Source organism: Rosa chinensis, chromosome 1, assembly GCF_002994745.2.
Source record: "Rosa chinensis cultivar Old Blush chromosome 1, RchiOBHm-V2, whole genome shotgun sequence".
In the NCBI taxonomy this organism is placed as follows: Eukaryota; Viridiplantae; Streptophyta; class Magnoliopsida; order Rosales; family Rosaceae; genus Rosa; species Rosa chinensis.
Window position 1 is genome coordinate 127,896 of NC_037088.1, and position 10,280 is coordinate 138,175.

Genomic DNA, 10,280 nt, shown 5'->3' on the forward strand with positions numbered 1-10,280 from the left:
GTCGTCGCTTGTATAATCACAACGACTCAAATTTATCTTTTTAATATTTTTTTACAAAAAACCACAAAATCAATTCCAAAAAAAAAAAAAATCAAAAAGCCACAAAAATTACAGCTTTTTCATAGCACAAAAATAAAATATAAGGCATATCACTTGAGTAATTTCAGCTACTGTATATATGTGTGTGTGTGTGTATATATACATAATAGGGCTAAATACAAATTACTACTCTGTGGTTTAGGTCCAAAATCAATTCAGTCTCTGAACTTCTAATTTCGTCAAAAACACCCTTGCACTTTCAATTTTGATCTAATAGGTCCAATTTGTTAGTTTTCCGACAATTGAGTTATTTAACTTGTTAACGTGGCTCATATATGGCTTATGTTTTATGATGTGGTGTCGAGGTGATATGTATAGTCAATTTAGGAGTGAGTCCTACTATTAAAAATAAATAGTTTTTCAACAAATAATCCAACTATAACTTGAACCCATAACAGAATATTAACGAATTGGACCTATTAGATCAAAATTAAAAGTGGAGGGGTGTTTTTGATGAAATTAGAAGTCCAGGGACTGAATTGATTTTGAACCTAAACCACAGGGTACTAATTACTAGTATTTAGCCCTACATAATACATGTGGCCTATCGCCAAGTATAATTAGCACTCACTCTGTGGCCATTTCAACCATGACAAGGTCCCGTCGGAGTAACCTTCGTCGTAGAGTAGGAGATAGAGCTTCCAATTTGAGGCAAGCTTAGGTCTGGCCATGCCAGTATGCGCCCTCACGCACTCGCCAAAGAATCCTTTCTCAGTAAGGGTCAGCTTTCCAACTGATGTACATCAGTCCCACATCAAAAACAAAGAAAGCGACCAAAACTCAAGTCTTTTACAAAGGCCAACTCCTCGGGACGTTTAAGGTAAAAATTTATTACCATTATCGTGAGAGCACGAATTTTACATATGGGCTATTGTCGAGACATAGATCAATACATCTGAAGAAGGTAATGTGAAGCATAATACATGCAAAGGGCTTAGGCCCAAGGGTAAGCCCATGCCATGAACGTCGAAGATCCTTATAAGGAAGTCTAAAGACTGATACGAGGCTCGGGTACTATAATACGAAAAGTATCAGATGAATTACCCCGAAAGGGGAAAGAAATCCTTATAAAATATTAATACCCCAAAGAAGCTCAAGAGGATCGATGGATTAGGCTTCTATATGGTTTTTAATTAAAGGCTTGTTGTATTAAAGTATATCTCGAAAGCCTAAGTAAGGAATGTAGAACCAAACTCTACATCCTTTACTTAAAAGACAGTGCAAGTTGTCTAGGATTTGGTTACGCAAAAGAGGACCATGACATAACTTCTGGTAAGACATCTTCACTACACTGAGTGTATTGCTCTGAGCTACTTATTGACTTGATTGTCGGAGAGTATTTGTCCAATACCACATTGGGCCTAGACATTGTTTTACAGGTATTCGCCACCATATACCAGAGACCAGCTGCAAATTGGAGAAGGGTTTCTCAACCTTCAAGCTTGGTGGCTGCAGGTTATCTCGACCACATTGTATACGGAGATAATCGACTCTCACAAATTGGTGCTTTTATAGAGAGAACTTCTGTAACTTCTGGCTACCATACCGTCATGTGTTCTCTTCCAGAGTGGAGAACAACCTTCATTCTCTAAATAAAACCCTACAAGATTCAAGAAGGACGACTCTCCAAAATTTCATAATCAAGGACTTCCACCGTTAGTTTCAGATGACAAGCCATAAAGTGTTCAGAAGCTACAGATGTATAACTTCCAACAAAACGAACGGTGCTTCAATAGAAGTTTTAAGCAGGGATGAAACGAAGATTTACCAAAAGACATCAAAGTTGGGCGAAAACAGATTTCACAGTGACTACTCTCTATTGCAGGCTAAACTATATGAGTCTAGTTTCTAACCTAAAATGAATCAAATCAATTGAAGGTGTCTAAAGGGAGATGGGACTTTTGCCATAACCACTACAACAAAAGTGGACAAACCACACCATTTTGAATGGTGTCAATTGGCCTAATACACACCTTTGTTTGGTGCAGATGAGCAATAGCCACGGTTGAGCCACTATTAACTCAATTGTTGCTTTTGATGCCGTGACAATTACTCAAGAAACTCACAATCCAACTTAATAATGGGTTTCCAATTGTGGGTCCCATAAAGATAGCCAAATCAGATGTGCAATTGGTGACTTCATTCAATTATTATTTTAATAGATACACACCAACTTGAACAAAGGTGACAATCAATATTTTAACCAAAAAAAAATATGAAAATTTATAATTAAGATCAATTGTTTTTTGTCAACGATCACTCTTGTGGCCAAAAAGTAAAATCCAAGGCAGCCTTCGTAAATCATAACAGATTAACAGCCATTATTTCATTCTGGGTGCCCTTCGTTCCATCCTGGGTAGCCTTCTAACACTATGAATTTATGTCTCTTGGCGAACTTCTCTGATCACCTGATGAAAGATCAAAACTCACTGTCAGAGAAAGCGCAACTTGGGAAAATTAATTGGAAAAAATATCATCAGCTGCGTGCCAATTATAAAAAATGAAGAAAAAAAAATAAGACTGTATAAATTAATTCGAATGAAATACTAGGAACTAGGGGTCATCATGGGCCGGGCTAGGGCCGGCCCTACCCTAAATTTTAGGGCTTAGGGTCGAGCTGGGCCGGGCCTAGTCAAAGTCAACAAAATTTAGGGCCGAGTAGGGTCGGGCCGGGGCTTAAATAAGCTAACCCTTATCCACCCGAAAGGCCCGAGCTACTAGGGCCGAAAGGGCCGGCCTTCCTAATAGGGCCAAATATGGCCGAAATGGGCCTAAAAATGCCTTAATTTGTTTAACAAAAAGAAATATATTACTTTTATTTTTTATCTCAAAATGTGGCTCAATGGTTATATATGTAATACAAGACTCATTATTTTTTGTTGATCATATTTAATATAAATATATATATTGGAATTAACTTATAAGTTATAACATTTATAAATATTAGTTAAGATGGTTATATTCAATTAACTATCTGTACATGCATGTACATTTGCAAGCATAATTAGCTATAATGGACCACGCTCATTGTACCGCCAAAGGTACTAACTCCAACCAAAAGAATGACATGCAGACACACCGCCAGACGGGCTACAGCCTCAACGTCGGACCACCTCCAGATCGCCGCCGACGCGCCGCGTCAAGATGGCGTCAGAAGCTTCTGAAACTGAGAACTGAAGCACAGCGATCCCACATCGAAAACTAGGGGAAGATCAACCTCTTCCTCACCTATAAAAGGTTCACTCCTCTCTCCTCATTAAATACGCATTCAATACTTAGCTACTGTTACCGTGTCAACATAAATATATATTGACTAACTTAGGCATCGGAGAGTTGAAGACCGCCCGGCGCGGTCTCCCTCTGACGCCCATTATATTTCACTTGACAGGTAACGGGAACCTCGAGAACAACAAGTAAAGATCCGCCCACCGGATTAGCGTTAGCTAAGGTCCAGCTACCACTGGACTTTTAGACATCAACACTATCTCTCTAAATCTCCCAAAATTAATTGTAAATAAAGCTAGGAAATCAATTACAAAAAATAGATAAGTTGTATGTTATAGACTAAAGAGAAACATATTTAAAAAATACAAAAAATAGAAAATTATTAGGGCTTCATTGGGCGGGCTTAAAGGGCCGGGCCGGGCTTGGCCCTAACGGACTCAAATGGGTAGGGTCGTAGGGTAGGGTCGGGTTTCATTTGCATGACCCTTACCCTACCCTATTTGAGAAAGGGTAGGGCCGACCCGCCCTAATGCAAGGGTTCGGTAGGGCTTAGGGCCGAAGGGCTAAATGATGAGGCCTACTAGGAACAAAAGGATATATCCTACAGATTGAATATAAGAAATAGATTCCAATTGTACCAACAAAGCCAGCAAAAAAGTTACACTAAGAATGATGGACACAAGTAGTAGTCCATAGTTTTGATTACTTACAAATGTGACAGATTTACAAGTTTCCTTTAGTATTTTTCCTGTATGGACAACTCTTTTTATCTAAAAGTAGCCATGCAAACATATCATCTAATAGGGATCAAACATTACCATTTTTCTTTCATCACAAAGTTATAGAATAAAAGAAAAACAGAATTACTAACTCCATCAATCACATCATCATGTACCAGGATAAAGAAATTACTTGTGGAAGTATTATGTGGCTCCTCTTACTGAGTGAAGTAAAATATGTGCAACATGCCTATGCTCTGTTGTCAGAAACAGTTACAACTTAATTACAAAGTGAAATAAGATATCATGAAAGGAACAAGGGGATTTAAATTAATTAACCACCAATTATCATCTAGATAACTGAATAAGTTACAAATTACAAGATCATGTTTGAAACATCTCTAGCTTGGGTTCACCTAGCATTATTCTTCATCTTATCCTAACATGCTTATCAAAATCATAAAAGTACCAATGAAAAGGAAGAGAATCAGCAACTCCTCATTGAATGAACAGTAATTACATTATCTTTAGGATGCATTCAAAATTTTGATGGAACTCGATCCAAGTGAAATACTACAACACTCAAAACACATATTGCAAGCTATATATGTACACTAAAAAGCTCAATAGAAATCGTAAAATTGAAAGAAAAAAAAGAAAAGAAAAAAAAAAGGAAAAAAGAAAAAGTATTAATACCGTTTATGACAGCAACACTAACCAGGTGCGCGCACATCCCCAACATCTGCAGCAAGTTTAAGATATTATATCAGAAACCAACATCCTAAAAAATTATTTCAGGTTTTGGCAGCTGAGAATTCCGGGGAAACATAGAAATAAAGGTTCAGTAAAAGTTCTAGAAATGATTTAGACTTTACATGGTATCACAATTCCGGTTGCTTCTATATTTATTATTGTAGTATGTAATCAAATAGCTTTTAGTTACTTAGTCACTAATTTTTGAATAACCGAACAAGAAATTGGTAATGTCATTCTGAAAGCCATTTTGGTAACCCCGTCACCTCAGCAGCTGTTGATCCCTTAGGATTCAATATACATATAGAGATAAGACGAACATAAGGCAAATTAGGTAGATCTCAGCTTCAATTTGTGGAATCATGGGGGATCGATTGATTTGCAAAGCTAATATGAGAGTAGAATAGTCAAAAGTGCGCAATGGAGAAGATGACTATGAAGCTCGGAGACTCAAGCTCGATTTGTGAAATCTCAATTGCAGAGAAGAGAGCTATGGGAAGAAGACGACTCTTTTTTTTTTTTTTTTTCTTTTTATCTAATTTGAGGATATCTTTGACTTGAGGGGTTAAAATAGGGACCAAATTAGAGGTAGAAGGAGTAATTTAATATGAACTTTAAAAATAGGATTAAATACTGCTTACTACCCTGCACTTTTAAGGTTTTATCAATTCAGTCCCTCGATTTCTAATTTCATCAAAAAAGTCTTTGCACTCTCAATTCTCACCTAACAGGTCCACTCCGTCAATATGCTGTCAAATTTTGGTGTTAACTCGCTGATGTGGGAAGGGGATATCTGGGTAATTTAACACCTAAATTTGACGGAGTATTGTGTGAGAATTGATAGTGCAAGGATTTTTCTGATGAAATCAGAAGCTGAGGGATTGAACTAATGAAACCATGAAAGTACAGGGTAGTAAGCAGTATTTAGTCTATATAAGCTAATTTTGGATAATACATAACTTTAACCTAATTTAACATTTAGTCAGTCAAAATGAACATTTTATATTATTTTTTTTTTTTTTATCAAATCAACGACTCATATACAATAACTAATCTATTGTAAGTCAATCTCACGATCTCCCATTTACGAATAAGAGACGTATGTCTGTAGATCAAATAATACTAGGCTAACGGGCAATATTGTTGGAAAAAGAATGACAAAACTTATTTTATTTTTGATTGACCTACTTCAAAGAGTGCTAGTCCTTCTCTTCTCTGTGTATACATAAACTAGGAAAAAAGAGGGGAGGGGGGGGAGTGAAATTTGCACCCCCAAAATTACAAACCACACCCCATTTTATTTTTTTAATAATATTTCATCCCAAGTCTTTTTGCACTTCCCAAAATACCCTCAAAAGTCAGATTTTCTTTTTCTTCGTTTTTGGGTCTGTTGACTCTGTTCTTCCCTTTCTCTATCCTCTCTCTCTCCGACGAAATCCTCTGAGATTAATCTCTCTCTTTCTCTCTCTCTCTCTCTCTCTCTCTCTCTCTCTCTCTCTCTCTCTCTCTCTCTCTCTCCTGCGAATACTCCCTCTTTCCACCATCACGTCGGCGAATGGAACTGGAATTGAATCTCCGACGCGCGACGTCGATTGGTAAGCCCTATTCAGTCCTACGACAACCTCACACCCAAATCGATCGACCTCTTCTCTGCCTCTTACCTCTCAATCCACTCTCAGACCAACGACCTCCTCACCTTCCTCGAGTCCACTCTCGAACCTGACTCCATCTTCACCATCGAAATCGCCAGCGACTACAATAACTGGAAATCCCGCTGCTTTGGCCGCATCTAGTTCACCACCCTAGCCCACAAAGCCAGAGCTCACAGCTAGGGGTCGTCAACGGGCCCGGCCCGGCCCGGCCCATTCATAGCGGGCCGGGCAGGGCCGGGCTTTATTAAAAATCAAAGGATCCAAGCCCGTCCATATAAAGCGGGCCTTGCGGGCTTTTTCGGGCCGGACCGGGCTTGGCCTTGCGGGCTTTTTTGGGCCGGGCCTTGCGGACTTTATTTATAAATAAATATTTAAAGACACAAGTATTTTTTTTTTAATCAAGCTTTGGAAATTCAATGGATAATGATCAAATACAACCAAAGATAATAGATTTATATAACTATATTGTACCAAAAAAATCTATATTTATATATAGATACTAATTTATTGATAAATAAATTTTTAAAGACACTAATTTTTTATAAATCTATATTTATACATCATACACTCCAAAGAGCTACATATAGCAATTCAAAGAAAATGAGAAACCGACCGTTGGATGAGTTTATTACAATAAATTATGAGTGTGGTAAAAAATTTAGCCAATTTCACCATATTTTCGAATCCGATCGGATTGGTCAACCGCAGTCACTTATATGTTTTATTGGTTGACCGATTGCGTGGCAACCGCGAAACGTGCTTATTTTTTCACATCATGTTTGTATATATTGAATCGATGGATGTGCGTGGACATAAGATAAAAGAAATTAATTTTAATTACAAACACATTGGACTATACCAATTTTATTCCTAAAGTTGTATGACTTATACAATGCATTTAAATTGTTTAAGTTCATTATAAAGCAACCATGAAGTGGAAAATGAATTCGGAGAAACAAACCGCTCGATAGAGAGATTGTAATGTTTTATGGTGGTTGTAGAAAATCCAGCCAATTTGGTTCTCGTTTCGAATTCGATCAACTAGGTCAAACGTAGTTACTCTTATAAACCTATATTTATATATCATACACTCCAAAGAGCAACCCCTATTAATTCAAAGAAAATGGAAAAACCGACCGTTGGATGAGTTTATTACAATAAATTATGAGTGTGGGAACAAATTTAGTCAATTTCACTATATTTTCGAATCCAATCGGATTGGTCAACCGATATGTAGAATATATATATATATATATGCACATTAGCACATATTTTATATAGAAGTATAAGAACTTCCACACACACACACACACACATATATATATATATATATATATAACACACACACACACACACACATATATATATATATATATAAACACACACACAAATATATATCTATATGTGTGTGTATATATATATATATTTATAAACACACACACACACACATATATATATATATCTATATCTATATATATGTGTGTGTTATATGTATATATATATATAACACATATATATAAACACACACACACACAGATATATATATATATATATATATCTATATCTATATATGTGTGTGTTATATGTATGTATATATATATAACACATATATAAACACACACACAAATATATATCTATGTGTGTGTATATATATATATATATATTTATAAACACACACATATCTACATATATATATATATATATATATATATAAACACACACACACATATAATATATATATATATATATATATAAAATATTTTACGGGCTTTTACGGGCCTGGCCTGGCCGGGTTTTTGCGGGCTTTTTGCGGGCCGGCCCACTACCCACCGAGGCGGGCTTTTGCGGGCTTTTACGGGCTTTTTAACGGGCCGGGCCGGCGGGCCTTTATTGGCCCACTTGATCCGCGGGCTTTTTGATGAGGCCTACTCACAGCTAGTCGGCGCAGAAGACCAAATTACTCCCCTTAATTTTTTTTTTTTGGTTTTTTGGTTCTGCGTCTCCGTCGTCCCAATTGGTTCACGTAAATGAGATTTGAATCCGATTCTAGGGTTTTGGTTTTGATGCATGGATGGATTGTGGCTTTTCAATCGATGACTTGGATTCTCAGTTGGAATGGAATTTTATTTTTAATTTTTTCTGAATTTTTTTTGTTTTGGGTTTTTATTAATTTTTTTTTGTTTTGGTTAGATCGATCCCTGTGGAGGCTATGTGCTGGTTTGTTTGGTTAAATTAGTCCCAGAGAAGAATCTGTACTGTCTGGGCAATAGTAATTGGTGCTAAAAAATGGATTTGGTAGCTAGTTGCAAGGTATTTGGTTGGATTTTTGCAATTCGATTACTTTTTTTTTTTATGCTTAATTGCTTATTGTTCTAGTTGCTGCTCAAATTTGCTGCAAAAAATGTTCGGTTGGTGTTGAATTGTTGTACAATATATGATTAGGTGGATGCTCATTTTGTAGAGGATGAGCTTGTGGTACATGAGCGTTCTGGAGTTGTGGGAGGGCCTCCGGGCTTGGGTCATGCCCAAGAAGCCGCAAGTCGAGTTTTGGGTCCGGCGGGTCGAGTTAATGCTCTGCTTTTGAAGGTTGATTTTTCTTTTTTGTTCTTACGGTTTGAGTTTCTTACTTAAAGTTACTGAAATTGGAAGAAAAGTTATTGTATAGCAATGAGCAATCTGCTATTCGATTTGGGATTTTGGATTGTAATCTCCTCCCGAGTCCTGACTTTGTACTTGGATTTTGTTTTCGATTTTGCGGTTGGATAATTGGGTCTTGTTTTCAATTTTGCAGTTGAATAATTGGAACTTTGTACTCTCTGAAAGCCCGGCATTTTGAAGAAGAAGAGAGCAGGGCTGGGCACGGGCCGGGTGCAACTAAAACTTTGCTGGGCCCGGAACCGGCCCGTTTTTTACGGTTCAGGCCCAAAACCCGCTTTGCAACCATCAGGGACCGGCCCGGGACCGGCCCGTTCCATTTCGGGCCGGGCTTCCGGGTTTTCGGGCCCAAATGCATATTTTCTATATATTTTCAGATTTCAACATATTCCAAGTTCAAATACAAATTCCTTTTTATTTCCGTTTTATTTCCTTTTTCTGGGCTTTAAGCCTTTAATGCCTCCATAAACAGAAAAAAGAGAGGAAAAAAAAAAAGAAGATCAGTAACTTGCTAATTCTCAAATAACTTAACAACGTAACAAATTAAAACAAGAACACCATGTTCATCTAGTAATCAACCAACAACATAACTAATCAAATCTGATCTTTACAACAAAAAAGAAAAATCAAATCAATTTATATTAATTGATCCAAGCAAAGGACCAGAAATCAGCCGAGTCATGGAGATCAAATTACGCAAATTGACGAAACCATCACTGACATCCTTCAACCCGACTTTTCCACGGAGGTAGAGCGGAGTAGCGGACTGCGCTTCCACGGCGGGCAGGAGAGGAAGAGCGGATCGTGGGATCCATGGAAGGGGATGATCTAGTTGGAGAGAGAAAGAGGTTCTGAAAATCTGAGCGGGCCAAAGCGAAAGGTAGGGGACGAGTGAAGACGGGGCGATGAGATCGGTGAGATGGTGGCCTTGAGGAAGGTTCTGGATTTCAAAGATGAGAAGTTTCAAGAAGAGAGAGAAATGGAGTTCTGGTAACCAAAAGGAAGAAGAAGAGAGAAATGGAGTTATGCGGCTGACAGAAAAGAGAAGAGAGGAGAGAGAGAGAGTAGGGTTAGGAATTAATATTAGAGAGAATGATTTGGTGTGGGGAGGTCTACAATATAAAAGTATGAGCCCTATTTTATAGCCAATAATATAGAGACACATGTCTCTTTTTAT